At 42.0% G+C, this 17,675-nt stretch overlaps 1 long non-coding RNA gene across 1 annotated transcript in view; it reads left to right on the top strand.

Annotated features, from left to right (window-relative positions):
• Positions 1 to 261, top strand: part of LOC102553709 (uncharacterized) — a 37,463-nt gene extending 37,202 nt beyond the window's left edge. The window contains exon 12 of the long non-coding RNA XR_010054837.1: positions 11 to 261. This is a non-coding gene — a long non-coding RNA (uncharacterized LOC102553709). The remainder of the gene's footprint in view (positions 1 to 10) is intronic.
• Positions 262 to 17,675: the final 17,414 nt, after the last annotated feature.

Raw genomic sequence — 17,675 nt, 5'->3', positions numbered from 1 at the left:
TTGCTCACAGGCATGTCTCTGCGGTGTGCCTGGTATCGGAAGATGTCAGCAGAAGGAGTCAGACAGCCTGGAGCTGGAGTTACAGATGGTTATGAACCACATCATGCAGGGGCTGAGAACTGAACGGAGGTCCTCTGCAAGAACAAACAGTGCGATTACTTGCCTAGCCATAACACGAAGGAGAGTCAAGCTCTGTTTTATTTTCATGTGCTATTCAGATATCACATTAAAAAAAAATAAAAACTTACAAACCAAACCAAACCTGGAGCTGTTACCTGGTTTCTGCTGGAACTTGCCAGAGCTTATTGAATACGTTCTCCATAGTAACTACAAAAGATAATTATTTGGAGAATTCTTTATTAGTAAACTCATTTGTGTGGGTCGCTATTCATTACTGTGACAAAACATTTAAGAAAACACTTCGGGGGTGGCAGGAGGCTGGTTTTGGCTCATTTCCCAGGAGATCTAGCCACCCTCTGTGGGAAGGCAGAATATCACAGTAGCAAGACAGCACAGCAGAACAAAGCTGCTTACCTTGCTGTGATCAGTAAGCAGAGAGAAAGGGAGGGACTGGACTATGATATGGCCTTCAGAGACATTCCCATAGTGGGTTAATTCCTCTAACTAGGTTCCACTTTCTGCCCTGTGCCATTGTGGGGCACTTCAGGATTTCAGTTATTCTGCCCTCAGTGCTTAAGTTATAAGTGGGTACTACCACACTGAGTTAATATGGTTGAACTTATGATCAGAGTTCTAAAATTATTATTAAGGAATAAGCTTCCTTGAAGAGGGCAAATTCAAGTTGAGCAATGTTCAAAACAACAACAACAACGACCACAACCACATGAAAAGACCAAACAAGAACATTCTAGGCAGAGAAATCAAGGGGTACAAATACTCTGAGGTGGCCAAAGGATTAGGAATTGGAAGACAGCAGGCAGTGTGGCTGGGATGAAGGATGAGAAGCATCTGGTGATGGGAGTTTGGGACCAGAAACAGGAACAGGTCAGTCCAAGCAAGTTCTTGAAGTGAGGAACCCGGCCAGTGGTTCTATTCAGGCTGCTAATTAAATCGCTATAGAGGCTATTGAACTAATACAGGGAAAAAATTAACACTCTGTACTAACGTGGAGGGAGAGGAAGTAAAAGCAAAAAGATTCAGGGTAGAGTTTGGAAATAGATTTCAGATTGAGTGGTGGCTAAGAGAAGCAGTATTGAAGCAAAAATAGAATGTAAGGCCAGCACAGGTTTTGTTTGTTTGTTTGTTTGTTTGTTTGTTTGTTTCTTTAGGTCCGTCCTAGTAGTGGGTGATAGATATCATTGCAGAAATGTGTGTTGGGGTAGGGTGGGGATCAATAGCTTAGGTGTCATCCTGGTTGTCTTAGTTTAATCCTAGCATGTCTCTGAACCTTATCTGAACTAATAGTATAACTATTGAAGGAAGAGCTCACTTCATAATGTAAGTCCACTTTTATTAAAAGCCAAATTGTTGGTCATCTAGAGAAACCTTGATCAGATGAGAGACGGGCTCAGAGTGAGCTTGGTCCTGCGTGCTTTCCTTCCTTCTGTATCCCTTGCTTCCTTCTTTGATGTATCTCCCTTTCTGGCTGGCTTCCTCCAAGCAGCCACTATGTGAAAATTTGTTTCCTAATCTTCCTTCTAGCTTAGGCCATCTTAACCTTCACTAGCTCTTGGTGCCTGGTACAGAGTTGATGATCACACCGAACAACAACAACAACAACAACAACAACAACAACAACAACAGCAACAGCAACAACAGCAACAACAGCAACAACAGCAGCTCCTTTTGTCTCCCTCCTTCTCCTCCTCCTCCTCCTCCTCCTCCTCCTCCTCCTCCTCCTCCTCCTCCTATTCTTTCTCTTCTTCTCCTCCTTCTTCTTTGAGACAGGGTTTAACTGTGTAGCCTTGGGTGTCCTGGAACTCACTGGATCAGTGTGGCCTTGAAGTCACAGCGCTCCACCTGCCTCTGCTGGAATCAAAGGTGTGCACCACAATCTCCTGGGTCACACTGGAACTTTTTGAATGAATGAACGAATGAATGAATGAATCAATGAATGAATGAATGTATTCAAGTATGTTGTGGTGCCCAGGTCTTCTCTCTGCTCAGTTTTATTCTAGTCTGTCACATGGGAAGCAATGACTGGACTTATATTGTATAACAGTGCCAGATTGGTTTTGATTTTTCTGCTTTCTTGTCCATGGTACAGACTCTAATGTTAGTGGCTGAGTCCTCATGGGCCTCTGTCCCTACCTCCTTTGCTACTTCTAGGGTGGGAATCCAGAGACAAAATCTCTCCCTGCTCTTGACAGTTCCCATAAAGCCTGCATTTTGTTTCCTTTTGTCACTGTCTCTTTGAAATGTCTACATTATTTATTATGAGACCCTGTGGCCATTTCTTTGAGGATCTAAAAATCACCTCCTCTCCTGTTCCTGTTTCTAGGGCATCAGAGACTTTCTCTGTCAGGATTCTCCTGGACCTCCTAGACCACAGCCACTTGCAGAATTTCCTGTGAACTGCTCATCATTTTCTGATCAGGAAAGTTCCCTACCCCTAACCACTGCTGCTAAGGAGCTTTGTCCTAAAACCTACCCCAACTCATGCACTAACTCAGGGAACATACGTTAACTCAACCTCTAGGTGTCTTTGACTGTCCAAGCCTCAGCTACCACTCTTCAGTCTGGTGAGTTATTGAATGCAGAAAACATAGCTGCACAAAATGCACGGAAGTGAAAATAAGACACCAAACTGGTAAGAAGAAAAGTAAGCAGTGATGTTTATAAATGTTTAGAAGGATCTGATTATTGGCATATTTAATGTGTGTGTATGCATATGTGTGTGTGTAAAATATGTTGTACTTATCTGCTAATAGTTTCATATTTGAAACTAATAGTTTGGCTCACTATGTATTCGAAAAGAAAACTAAGATTCTGTCACACACTGTCAGGTCAACAAATAATGATTGGAAGCTTTCTCAGGAATCCATCCTGTGCTAAGCACAAGGGAGCCCACTTTCCATCCTCTCACTCATGGACTAATGCTATTGAACTACCGCTCTGTGCTGTCAGACACTCTCTGGAGAATGATCTATTCCTAGACTTTTTCCCCCTATGGATTTTAGAAGGTTGCTCTTGTCTAAGAGCTAGAAGAGACTCATAGACAGTTGTTAGACAATGCAAAGAATATGACTGTCCTTTCTGACACTCAGTGCCACCCAAAATAAAAACAGTGAGCTGTAAAGTACATTCAAGGAAGTCCAACAAAGCAATCAGTTCTCACTACAGCTATTACTTCAGTGGTTTGGCTAAAGCCTACATAAATCACAGACCTGTTGCTATATATTTCTCTTTTTATTGTCGTGGACTCTCCTTGCTAAAGGCTATAAGTAAAATTTAGTTGGTAATTCGGTTCACAGGATCTGTGGACATGTAATCAGATTTTCACAACTAGTTATAACATAAAAAGAGACTCATTCTATGATACAAATATGTCCAGAGGGTCAGGGGTGTGAGTGGGGCTTTGAGGGAAGAAGGTCTATGTGAGCTGGGCTCCTGGTGAGCAGGACCTCCTAGCTCTCCCTTTTTTCTTTCACATCCATATTTAAAGGGGAAATTATTTCCAGATTGAGGACAAAATGGAATGTACAGAAATCATAGTTCACACCAAAAAAAATAAGGTAACATATGGCCACTTGGGGATCATGTGAGATGAATGAACTTGGATGTATCTGCCTGCACTTTTGAAGTTTTGTGGGCCTTGTTATGGCAACCCTGAAGTGTGAAATGTTTGTCTTGTGTCTGAGATTAAGAATTAGGATAACTGCTAACTGAAAAACTTCCTTCCTTTACGTGATCCATTTTTTTTCCTTTTCCTTAGTAACTTTCAACTTACATGGCATGTTCAAAGAGTAACATCAAAAAGAATGTTTTATCAGTTAAGTGAGGATAATAGACTTGGGTTTCACTCTAGTCAGGAAAAGGAAACTTTTCCAACTTGGAGTTAAAGTTCAATTTGTTGTTCTTGGCCAGCGGCCCAAGAGGGAAATAGAATTCAGGAAAGAGGCTTGTTTGCAGGACAGCTATGCGATCCAGCAGTGGCCACTAAGAGATCATAGACAGGGGATGATCAAGTGAATGTTCACACATTACAGACAGAATAGAAGTATTTCACTTGCCTTGCATACATTTTTCTTTGAATGCCCTTTCAGTATGTCTTCCATGCAGCAAACACCCCCCCACCCCAATTGGGAGAGGAGAAAGACCCCTACATGGCTCAAATTTTGCTGGTCTTTCTGTGGTGATCAGTAATGTAGATCCACTGGATCTCATGCTTCTGCTTCTTGTAGATGGGGGTTGCCTGACACTGATCACTAAGGACAGGTAATGAGAAGAGAATAGGCATGGGTGTGGCTGGTGTTACGGTGTGAAATGACTGAGAATGGTGGACAGTGGAGTCCTACTTGGATATTTACCTACATCTCTGACAGTGGGCTTCCTTCTTATGAAAGCTGGGACTCTCATGTTCTAGTTATATTTCTCAGGGCTGTGACAAATGCCCAACACCAACAACTCAGAGGAGGGAGGATTTATTTTGGCTCGGAAATGTCAGAGCATCACAGCTGAGAACAAACACATGACAGAGCAGAGCAAGTCACATCATGGTGGCCAGGAAGCAGAGATAAGGCCTACGAGAAGGGGCAGGGCAAGACTTGAAATGCCATACTCCTCACAGTCTCCCATTGCATCCCCATGTTACAAATCTATTTTGAACTGAATGTGTTCATTAAGTCAGAGCCCTCAGGAGCTAGTTACTTTCTGACAACCTATCATCTGGCAACCAAGCCTGCAGTATGTCCTGGGCAGGAATGGGGTGGGGTGAAGTTCATATTCAAATCATAATACCTCATTGCTATCGCAACAAAAAGAATGTAGTGTGTAGAGACACAGAAGAGAGTCACAGGGAAGAAGGGCCTGGGTCGTGGGGTATAAGCCCATGTAAAAATCAGATATATTTCTGCCTAAGGATGGTGGGCTATGTCTGTGGCTGGTGAGAGAGGAGTCTCTATGGATAGAACTCCCTTGTTCTTTAGAGTAGACTGTCTCTGCTCTACTCTGGAATCCCAGCTCAGCTGTGCTCGCCTGAGAATGAAACGGGAGAGGACAGTGGATGTCTAGAGATTAACATCACCTTTTAACACCTCTCATTTTTTTCCACATCCTATACAAGGGTCAGCTATTTAAAATGCTCCTTAGAAGTTAAGAAATGGTTGCAACCAGTTGTTGTAGTGTATGGTGACAGGAAGAGCTAATATCTACAGTGCAATGCTGGGTATGTTCTGAGAGCATATCATTGCTTAATGCTCATAATACCACAACATGCTTTGAATAATTATCATCCTCAATGTTAACAAAGGAAATGGAAGTACCAAAAATTACAGTTTTTTCCCAAGATAAGCATCACATCTGTATTTAAGTTCAATGAAAAATTTCCCCGGACTCTGGGAACTTAAGCAAAACTAGATATGGGTTGAATGTTTATAAGTCCAAGCAGGAAGGCTGTATGACAGGAAGTCACAAGGGCTTGGGGTGCTCTGCTGATGGATAGATCCCTTAAAGAAGTTGAGCCTCTGGGTCCTTAGCACAGAGTAGAGATAATGCTCCTGCTCACGAAGCTTGTGTCCAAAGACATTTATGGGAGGGAAGGCACTTAAATCTAGGCATGGGACAGAACGGATCTGTGTTTTTCCATTTTCCTGACTCTACCCAGTCTATCACCTTCAGTCTTGAGGTATATTGCTATTAGCCATGTCCTTCATTTATTCAAAAATACCCACTAACGTGACATTCAGAATAATGCCATCTATCAGTGATGTTCATGCCTTAGCATTCAGAATGCCTGAGTTAATATTACACACACCAAAAAGAAAAGCAACCTTTTTAGATTACTTTAAAAAGGCCAACCTGGTCTACATAGTGAGTTCCAGGCCAGCCAGGGTTACATAGAAAGACACTGTTTAAAAATAAGACAATAAAAAATAAATAAAGAAGACGGATTATCCCTAGCTGGCTCAATATTATCACAGGGAATCTTACATGTGGAAGAAGAAGGCAAAAGAGTCAGCGAGAGCTGTAGTAGCAGATGTAAGGGGGTGCTGAAGTAAGGAGAGTGGACCCATTGGTTCTTGCTTTGATGGAGGAGATCCTAAGTCAATGGGCAGAGGCTTACTGCTTGTGTCCCTCTGTGTCCCAACTGGAAAAACATTTCAGCATTTCGGAGACTCCCTGCTCCATACTCCTCATCCATTGCTGCCCTGAATAACTTTCAGCTTCTAGTCAGCAAACAAGGACCGACTTCAGTGTAGTTTGGCCAACCACGTAATAAAGTTGACAGTGAATCCATCTCCATATCTTCTGCAAGGAAGGTGCATAGACCTTGACTTTAGCAGAGATGTCTCTGGACCATGGGTCTATAGGGATGTGATTTAAAGAGCTAGAAACTAGACGGCCGGATGTCCAGGAGACGGCTTACCCAGGTCCAGCCATGGACATCCCTATTCTTTCGAGATCTCATTTGCCAATTGTCCCCAAACTGAATTGGTTGATGGTATGTCCCTCAGTGTCCTCAGCTGTAAAGTATAGGGCTTCTTTCTAGAATTGATGTACAAACATTGGAGAGCTGTTTTCCAAATGGTCGTTGAACGACAAATAGGAATTTGCTTGCCTTTTATCATGGATACATATCTTCTGTTGAAATGTAGCTGGAACTCTGTGCTCTCAGCTGTGGTTTGGAAAGAGGCTGCCTCCAGCTCAGGAGGAAACACTTACTTAATGGGTTAATTAAATGTATTACCTAAATCAGTTTTATTTTTTTAAAAAAGATCCCATGGGCACCATCTTTTCCTAGGGTAACCCCCTTTTATAGTTTGTTAGACACTGGTAATTACCAGATGAGAGGAAACATTTAACCCAAAACCAGATAACGGAAAGGGCTCCCTCTGTTCTGATCTCAGACACATTCGACATCGACAATTGGTTATAGCCCACCAAGGTCACGCATAAACAAACACGGCGATCTGAAAATGCAAAATTCTGCTCCACGCACACAGCCTTGAAAACTGAACAAATATTTAGATTTGACAGCCTCTGCTGGAAATGTTCACAAAGTGTTTCCAATAAGCTGAATAATACTTAAAAAGCAGTCAGGATAAATAACTCGAGACGTAATCATCCCTGTTTACCCAGGCCGACATAGCCTAAAGCGACGTTCGAAGTTCAGATGGTAGGTGTTGCCTGGCACAGGTTTCCCCTCCCCAGATTCCTTGCCTATGTGACCTTCGTAAGAGCAGAATCTGGCCAATCAGATCAGCTACCAGTTATGCTCCATCTAACGCCTACCTTAATGTCCCCCTAGAACCATGGTTCTCAACCTGTGGGTTGTGACCCCTTTGCGTTGGAACAATCTTTGTACAGGGGTCACATATCAGATATCCTGCATATTAAATATTTACACGATGATTCAAAACAGTAGCAAAATTACAGTTGTGAAATAGCAACAAATGTTATTTGTTGGTGGAGGGGTCACCACAATATGAGGAACTATATTAAAAGGTTTCAGGATTAGGAAAGTTGAGAGCCACACTGCTGTAGAAGATCCCTGATCATCCTCTCTCTGTGTATTTTTTTTTTTCGTGGAATCAGGTGCCACCCCAGACTTCAGTCGAGACTGTATGTGTTCCAATAGTAATTTATAATGTGACAGGGATGCACATTATCATATGACAGCTACCACTGTCGTGCTGATTAAGGCTTCCATCACCACCCCCTCAGATCATTAGATCCTCAGGATGTGTTCATTACAAACTACTAGAGATCATCATGGCCTAGAACTTGTTCACTTTGTCACTAAAGCATCCTTTGTCCAAAGTCTCCCCACGAATCGCATTCCGTGCTCATACCAGCCACTGTTACGTAGTTCTGTGAGAATGGGAGTTTTAGATTCACACACACTGTTTCTCTTTCTGGATCTAGTTTACTCCACTCAGTAAAAAACTCTTCTAAGTTCATCCATTCAGTCTGCCATTGCAAACAAGAGAATTTCTTTTGCTCTTATGTCTGGAAATGATTGCATTATTTATACTTATCAAAATTTCTTTATTCAATTATCTGCCAATGGACACTTAGGCAGTTTCCACGTCTTGCGTGTTAGGTTGGTGAAAAGAGAAACACAGACATTCCTTCAAGCTATTGACCTTGATTTCTTCAAATATATGCCTAGAAACACTGTTCTTGGTTCTTAATATAGTTCCACTTTTAATTTTTTAAGGACCCTTTCTAGTGCTTTCCATAATGACTATTATGGTTGATGCTTTCATTAATGCTATATAAATAGTCATTCTTCTCATGTTCTTGTCAGCACTTCTTATTGTTTTCTTTTTGATAATAGTCACTAGACCTATGCTTCGAAACACCCATATACATAGTCACTATCGTGAGTAGTGTCCCCATAGGCTCATATATTTGGTCCCCATTTGGTTTCTCTGTTTGGGGGAAGTTATAGAACTTTCAGGATGTGGAGACTTGCTGGAGGGCGTATGTAACTGCAATGGACTTAGACAATTTATAGCATCACCTTACTTTCAGTTTTCTGCTTCTTGTTTGCAGCTGAGATGCAATCTCTCAGCTTCCTGTTCTTGCTGCTTGCTGACATGCCAACCTGCCATGAAGGAGTCTTAGCCCTCTGGAACCATAAGCCCAAGTAAATACTTCTGTCTGCAGTTGCTTTCAGCCATGTTATTTTATTACAGCAACAGAGAAGTAACAGATGTAGCCACATAACTCTGACTAACTGCACACATCACCCTACTGGCTTGAGAAATTGGTTTGTAATGAATATAAAACCAGAATCATGACTCTTAGAATGAGTATGATCTAATTTCCAGTAAGCCAGGGAAGTTTCCAGTGCTATAGAATGATCACCTTGTTAGCCTGGACATATTTCTATTCTCAACAGAAAGTGTGGTAGACCTAGATACTCATGAGAATTTTCTGGTCACTCCTGATTCGTACATTTAGAAACCTCAAGACAGATGAACAAATGAAACCTTTTGTCTGTTCCTTAAGTCAGTAAGCAACCTCCTTGATTCCAAGCTTTGGGTATTGTATTGCACTTGAGTTGACCCATATTGGTGTCTCTGAACTAGTTGGGTAAGAACTTTGTACTCTACATGTTGAATAATATCCATCTTAATATAGGGAAATTGATTATTTTGAGTTCATGTGATATTTCAATTCTTTATTATACTTTTCACACGATTTTTATATAATGGTCAATACATAAAATGTATAAGGGAAACAAAAAAGAAAACTAAAAATGTACGAATGTGGTTACTTCTGGTTGCTGGAATATACTAGAGAGAGATTAGTCTCGGGCACACTTGTGGGTACTGGGTACACCTGAAAGGAAAGTCATGGTCTGTCAGGGTTACGTTTTGATTTGGACTCAAGTATGTGGTTTGAATGAGATGTCCTCCATAAGTCTAGGGAATTTGGTTTCTTCAGACTTTAACTACAGCTGCTGACTGATACCTGGTGTCTGACTTCAGAGAGGACCGGACTGTAGCTGCCAGTTCGTGTGTTGCATCTGCCTGCCTGAAAGACCGATCTCCAGCTGCTGAGTTCTATTTGGTGTTTGCTACAGGATGAACTACTGAAAAAGAAGGTTGAGCTCACCCCAAAGAACTATTGCTGAACAGGTCCACTTCCCCCATATCCTAATAACTTTCTCTTTCACTACCTCTGCTGGGTGGTAGGCTAGAGAGAGTCTGAACCCTCATTAAAAGTAGGTTGCAGAATTTTAGGCTGATAGAAGTCTCTCTTCTCATCTGAAGAAAAACTTCTCAGAGGGATGCAGTTAGTTACCTCAAGAATTAAAATATCAAGACTGAGCCAACACTGAGTCAGCAGACAACTTATGTACAATTTGCTCATTCCACACATAAAATAGGTGTTGTTGTGTTTAATGAAAAGAAAAGGAAGAACCAGGATATGTGTGATAGAGTAAGGTATGGTGTGAGGGAAAGAGGTGCTTCTGCAGGTCCATGCTGAGGCATCCCTTCCCTCTGAGGTATCCCTGAGGTATATGATAGAGTTTATTTAGGGCATGTGGAGGGGAGTTGAGGGAGGTGGGAGAGAGAGAGAGAGAGGAGGGAAGAGAAGGGACAGAAAGGAAAGGGGTGGAAAGAGTAAGAGAGTGAGAGAGTGAGGAGAGGGCAAGCAGCCCTTTTATACTGAGTCAGGCATACCTGGCTGTTGCCAGGTAACAGTGGGGCGGAGCCTAGAAGAAATGCTAACAGGGGTTATGTGACATTGTGTTCAGAAAAAGACATTGTGGGTATGGACCCTCCATCCAACAAGATTCTAGGACTGTTCAATGGAAGGGATGTGATTCGAGAGTGTACATCACGAAGAAGCTAGAAAAACAATCTGACAGAGTTCATGAATGGGCAATAAGAGGTAGGAAATAGGCAAATGGAGAAGCTCAGGACTGAGAAAAAGCAAAGAAGATAAGAGAAGCAGATGCTTCTAGGGAGATGGGATACAGGAGCCAGAAGTGAGAGCTTGCTCTAACGAAACAAGATCCTCTGTCCAAAGACACTTACACAAGGGCCAAGACACTAAGAACAAAAGTCAAATAGGGGATATTTGAGTGAGGATGCAGCTGATAGGACTCAGAAATGAGCTTCAGCTTTGGTCACCAGGGATGGCCCATGACAAAGTCTTGGTAAAGTAGTCTTTGAACTGCAGGGCAGAGTTCAGTTGTCTCTGCACAGCATAAAATCCCTCATATGAAGATTGAAGGGTTGTATGGGCAGAGGGGACATTTAAGCTCCATCCCCCAATGTGGTTTATGCTTCAAGATCCCATTCTTGGCCTTTCTTTCCTAGATCTTCTTGGATGAGTTTTTCCACATGGCGTCAGCTTTGGCAGCATATGCGGACACATTTGTGTATGTATGTGTTTAAAAGGCCAACAATGGTCTTCAGGAGTTCCTGGTATATGGGCTGTCATGTGATCTCAACAGAGGATGCAAATAGGAGATTGATAATTCCTGTGATCTTATCATTGACTCCCTTAAAACATATCTATTATCCTCTCTTTTTTTGGTTAGTGTGTTTTCGTTTCTTTTGGTTTGCTTTTTTGAGACAGGGTTTTTCTGTATAGCCCTGGCTGTCCTGGAACTTACTCTGTAGACCAGGCTGGAATTCAGAAGTCCACCTGCCTCTGCCTCCGAGAGCTGGGACTAATGGTGTGTGCACCATGGTCTGTTCTCTGTCAAGGACAGTTTTAGGATGGCTGAGCATCATCAGTTTTTGTTTGTTTGTTCGTTTGCTTTTTTTTTTTTTTTCCAGTGGCTCAGATGAAATTCCTTTTGAAGAATTTAGTCTAGAGTTAGGTCTCCATTTTTTTCTGTCTCGGATTTTTATAGACATTTCAGATTCCATTGTAGTCCGAGGTCCCGCATATTCATGGAGAAATCAGTTTGTTGTATGATATAGTGGGTCTGAAACATTGCTCTATTTCAGTGGGTTCGGACTTATAAACATTGTTTTTAATCTGCTGGTATAGCTAGTAAATAACGGCTCTCACATTACCTGATTGTAAACCATTCTGCTTCAGCAAAAATAAATGAACAACTCTAATAATACTTAGTTAGTGTTGATCTCCTTTTGTTTGTCCCCTGCCCCTACTGCTGTTCCCAACTCCCCCTCCCCCTTTAACATGTGTTGCAGGTATTCTATTACCCTCTTTTCTCTCTCCTCATGAGACCTTTCTAGTTCTACAACTGGTACTCATACCCGATAATAGGACCCATTACTTAAAAAGGAACTTATTATATTTATTTTCTTATATGTGTGTGTGTCTCTGTGTGCCTCTCTGTGTGTACAGGCTACAGTGTGTTAGTGGAGAGATGAGCCATCTGTGCGAATCAGTCTTCTTCTGTCACATAGGTCCCAGGAATTGAACCCATGCCATTAGGCTTCCCAGCAAGCTCTTTTATCCAGTGAGCCACTTTGCCCCTCAAAGGACAACAAACAGTAACAAACTACAGCATTTTATGCTGACTACAATAAGATAACGGTGCAAATTAATATTTAAATTGCAGTATGCCTTACAGAAAATGCAAAGAAGACCTAGTAAGTCTCTCCTGCAAAGGTGTGATCGCCACACCCAGCTTCTGATATAGTTCCATGTTCTCATGCATGTGCGTACCCCCTGTATAACAGTTTCACAGTTTGCTTTTGATCTGTTACATCACATAGGAATCTTTCATATTAGTAAAAGTGTTTCCATGGTGTGGTCTCAATGGCTCCTTCTAATCTTATCTTATTCTATAATTTATCATTCATATTGTTGTTAATCTCATATTGATTGGCTACGTGTTATCTCTAACGGTACAATAAACACTCATGACTGTTTTCTTTAGTATAAATTATTAGGGAAGAATGGTGTGCAATAAATCCTCTAAGTTGTTGCTCTATGTAAAAATGCCTTTCCCACACTTTCTCTGTGACCAATTCTTTAGTGTTGCATGATCCTCACTCTGCAAACTCTACCAATAAGGGATACAAAAGGATCACCTCTTAAACCTTCTTTTATTGCATGACCCCACTGCCGAAACCAAAGCACTCTCCTTGTTGTTATTGTCTTGAGGCAGCTTATGTAGATCAGGCTGGCCCCTGTCTTTCTATATAGGATGACCTTGAATTCCTGGTGCTCTCAAGGCTGGGATAACAGATTTGAAATGTTATGTTTGGTTTACATGGTGCTGGAGTCTCATATTTCTATACTTGCAACTACAGTTCTTGCCTGGGATACATGTCTAACCACCCTTCCTTCCTTCCTTTCTTTCTTCTAAATGGTAAAATTTGGATACAGGGTCTCGCTCAGTTCCAGGCTGTCCTTGAACTTATGAGCTTCCTGACTCAGCCTCCTACGTAGCTGATTTTACAGGACTGAGCTACTATCCCTAAAGAAGTACATTGCTCCATATTCAGACTAAACTCCCAGATTTCCAGTGCTTGCGTCCTTTAGTTCATGTGCAGTAGTATGTGTATTAGGTGAAACACATCAACATTTTATTTGTTAACCTAGTTAACCTCCCATTAGCTGAAGCTTTGGATTCCAGTAGGACACGGATGGTGTCAGGGGTCTGAGGCATCTAAGATATATATGCTTTGAGTGGAGGTTATGGCTGCAAAGCCTTCTTGGGCGTCTGAAGACAACGCAGATGGAATTTGTCCCCACCCCCTTCTCATATTGTTTTTCTTGAGCCCTGATGAAGACAGATTTTCTTTTGAAACTTCAGAATGTGGTTTATGGAAATTCTTTTTTCTGCTTTTTATTTAAAAACTATGGTTGATTCATCGTAAGCACTCTCCTTAGTTTTGACTATCACCTAAATCTTTGACTGTCTGCATTTGTTTAGAAGCTTTCTACAGTCTTCCTGGGTTGAGGTGGTAGATTCAAGGGGGGGGCATTCACATTTTTATTTTCCTTTCATCAGGAGGAAGAGTCTCCCCTTGTTCTGGGATGAGTTTTGATTGGCTTTTGTTTGGTAAAAGGAGAAGGTGGTGTGCTCCACAAGTCATAGGCTTAGCCCTTTTGAAGCTTGGCAATGACCACATTCTCTCTCTTGGAGTGCAGCTGTCATAATGTAAGAAGCCTGAGAAAGTTCCCTGATTATCTGCCACTTGGAGGATTCCCTGCTTTGCAAGAAAAGGTACATTTGAATGGTCCAGCTACAGGACAATCCCATCTATGTGACCACAACTATGACATTCTCTCAGTAAAATTTCCTGCAGGAACCAAATTGACGGAGGGAAAAATATGCTATATTTTTAGGTGAGCAAGTTTGGTGCATGTATGCTATAATTCATGGAAGCCGAGAGACAAATGTGAATATTCAATTCTGTGCTGCACTGGCTGTAGAAAAGATAAGTGAGAAACCATGACAGCCTATCCACCCTTCTGGGAAGAAACCAGAAAGGCTTTCCATGGGAGGCACTGTGTCTGTCTCAAATATTGAAGAATGTATCTGCTTCAAGGATGACTGTGATAAAGATCGCAAATGATGATGTGGAGGCCAGAAACCCTGTGACACCCTGATGTGGCTGAAAACCTAAGATGACAGGAGTTTAATAAAGTGAGACAGAGAGAGAGAGAGAGAGAGAGAGAGAGAGAGAGAGAGAGAGAGAGAGAGAGACAAAGACAGAGAGAGACAGAGACAGAGACAGACAGACACACACACACACACAGAGAGAGAGAGAGAGAGAGAGAGAGAGAGAGAGAGAGAGAGAGAGAGAGGAATGACAGGCATCTCACACTTTCCCTGTGTATCAAAAGAACAGACCCTGTGATAGCCACCTTTCACCTACTCAAATTCTTCAGCACTCGGTTTCTCAAGCACTGATGAGACAAAAGAAACAGCATGTGTTGAAAGGCAAAGTCTGATCCTCATTTACTATCCCAACTAAACGATTAATTCATTCCAGACACAGAAACAAAGGCAGAGTCACATTATAAACACAAATTCCTCAAGACACCCATTGATGGACCACCAAGGAGACACTGGGGGACCACCAGGCGGGACCAGTCTGGGTAAGATTAGGAAGTGACTGGCATTTATCTTGGTGTTCCCAGCTGGCTTCTCATCTTTGATCTGCTTGTCTCAGTAGCAGCAGACTCTTCCCTGTGCGAAGCCGCTTCCCAGAAAAGCTCAGACGCATGTGCTATTACGTGGAAGCCTGACCCAGGAACGAGAATACTATTCTCCAAGAAGGATATCTGTTCGCTTCTTAGAAGACAAGGTTATTTAAATGCAAGAAATGATTCTGTGGATTTTTTAAAAGGTATCTCAGTGAAAAGGAATGTGTTGGGGGGGGGAATCACGTTGTCTTCTCATATTTTCCTCTAAGCGAACGCTATTAAGAGACTGCCCATGCCCCTGTGCTCGGTTGCTCCAAGAAGTCATTAAAATGTCTGGAGCATTCAAGCATAAGGCTAGGTGCTACTGCTGTCTTAGCAGTCTGCATTCGTTTCCTACAAATGTGTTGATTTCATTTACCACCAGACCCCTCTTCCCCACCAGGTAACATCCAGGTATGTCTTTATTGGTGCGATCTTTATCTTCCACTTATCTCTGTCTTCTAGTAAACAGACTTTATAAAAATACTTAGACATATCCTAAGAACAGGCTGCATTTCTTAGGACAGTATATGATTCCCAGGTAAACAAAAGGGAAAGAACAGAGATTTCTTCCACAGCCTCCAATATCTTCTCAGCTTTCCCGCCAGCGGCACCCGTTACTAGGAGTAAATGTATGACTTCAATCCGGAAGCTCCATGGGTACATGCATAATTATGTGTTATTACTCAAAGCTCAGATTTTATCTTGGGGCTCCCTCTTGCTTTTATACATCCTGTAGGATTTTTTTTAAAGATCAAATATTTCATAATAGTATCATACAGAATGTTTCACTGCCATGAAAACTCTCTATGTTCTATTTGTCCCTCCATCCCTCTAAACCCCAATAAGCACTGACTTTAGTTTTGCATTTTCTAGATAGAATATCATAGAGCAGGTGAAATCGTACAGTGCACAGACTTCCCAGATTGGTTTGGATTACAGTTTTTGTTTTGAAGATCATCTTTTGTTTTTAATAATACTATTTTTTTTTTTACTTTTTTGAAGCTGGAGGACAATTTTATTAGCGTTTGCAAGAAAAATCCCAGGGCATACAAGCTGTAAAAATCAGCAACTGTTTAGAGGAGGGAAATTAGAGAAGAAGGAGGCAGAGGAGGAGGGGAGGAGGGGGAGGAGGAGGAGGAGGAGGAAAAGGAGGAGGAGGAGAAGGAGGAAGAGGAAAAGGAGGAAGAGGAGGAGGAAAAGGAGGAAGAGGAGAAGGAGGAAGAGGAGGAAAAGGAGGAGGAGGAGGAGGAGGAGGAGGAGGAGGAAGAGGAGAGGGAGAGAAAAACATGCCATCTGAGTTGGGCATGGAGGTCAGCTACAGCTACAGGACTAATAAACAACTGCTTGGCAAAAGGAAGAGGGGAAGGCCTAGGGACTGGTTCAAGAGAAGGAAATTTGAAGTGCCAGAAAAAAAAATCCTTAGGCTCTGACCAGCAAGTAAAAGAAAGACAGATGTGAAGAAAAAGAGACAGAGGTGCTTTTCTGTGCCAGGGCTCAGCAAGGTGGACAGATTCAACAGAACGTCACTGCGCCCCTGCATTGACTGGACTATGAGCCAGGAATTCTGGGAAGGAAACATCCATGACAGCATTAAAGGGATAAAGAGTCCTCCTATCCCTTCAGCACAACCTAAAGTAGATTTACCTTCCTGAGAAGGTGGTTTGTTAGCCTTGTCATTGACCTTAGCCAACTGGAATATCACAACTCTGCCTACAAAAGAGATCACATTCTCTCGACAAGGAAGACATATTGTCTCTTAATAGGATTTTACTGATACTGTAACATTCTCCTATCTGAAGGTATAACCCGAAATCATTTAAGAAACGGGCAGCTAGCTTGGACTTTTAACAATGTGCACTGATGGCCTGGGTCTGTGACAGGGAACATGCCTAGTGGCATTTATGAGGCCCTAGGTTCAATTCTTAGCCTTGAGAAAGGGGGTGGGGGGAAGACAATGCCTATTTAATTTAGGAAAGAATATATTTGTGTGATAAGCGTATTGCAATATAGGCGGTGATGTCTTTCATCCAAGTATCTTGTTTCATGGTATCACTCAAAGAGATGCAATCCTATTGACATACTAAAATTAGACATGCTATCATATAGGAAATAATTCTAGTAGGGGTGGTCACAGAGGCTTAGACCAGAGAGCCAAACTAACAGCATCTCTGTGGTTTTCTAACTCTCCAGTGCTTAGGTGTGTGACGTGGCGTTTCTGAGGGTTGGACAGTTGCCCACTCTGGCACCTTCATAAGACTTTTGTGGGAATACAGTACAGTGTTTTGTGTAGCGGTGCTTTGCAACACTGAAAGAGCTGTGCATATGGCAGGGACCATAAATACAAGAGCTGAAGACATTCTAAAATGAAGACATCCATCTTGCCTGTCCAGCTAAGAGATGCTGATTGGTAAGTTCAGGTATCTGGCCCCTCTGCGGCTAATGGAAACTGAGAGGACCAGTAGGTCCGTAGATGATGAGCCTCAGGTCTTTTTTTAGATAGAAAAATCTCTACTCATATTTCCAACAGGACCTCATCTTCTATGAACTGCTATTTCCAAATGCTGTGCATATGCTATTTCAGTCTTTCCCAGCTATGCTGAAAATGTCAGCATGACGACTGTTGCTAGTTTACCTTTATTTTTTATTAAATAAGGTCTTTTTATATTATAAAACACGTTGGCAGTTCCTGCTCTATGATCTTGGTTCTAATTTCATTTCTGTTTGGGACCTACAAGCCAGCTGTCTTATGCAGCTTGGTCCTAGCAGTCTTCCCTGAAAATTAAGGGGAAAAGCTCAGTTCTGTCCCATTTATTCCACAAGGAGGGTTTTTTTTAACATAGTTATGTGTGTAGTATGTACATGTGTATATGCATATTCACATGTCTGTGGCACATGTGGTATGCATGTGT

This window comes from Rattus norvegicus, chromosome 9 (genome assembly GCF_036323735.1).
Source record: "Rattus norvegicus strain BN/NHsdMcwi chromosome 9, GRCr8, whole genome shotgun sequence".
Lineage (NCBI taxonomy): Eukaryota > Metazoa > Chordata > Mammalia > Rodentia > Muridae > Rattus > Rattus norvegicus.
Note: the sequence above shows the minus strand (reverse complement) of the source record. Positions and strands in the feature narration are given on the sequence as shown.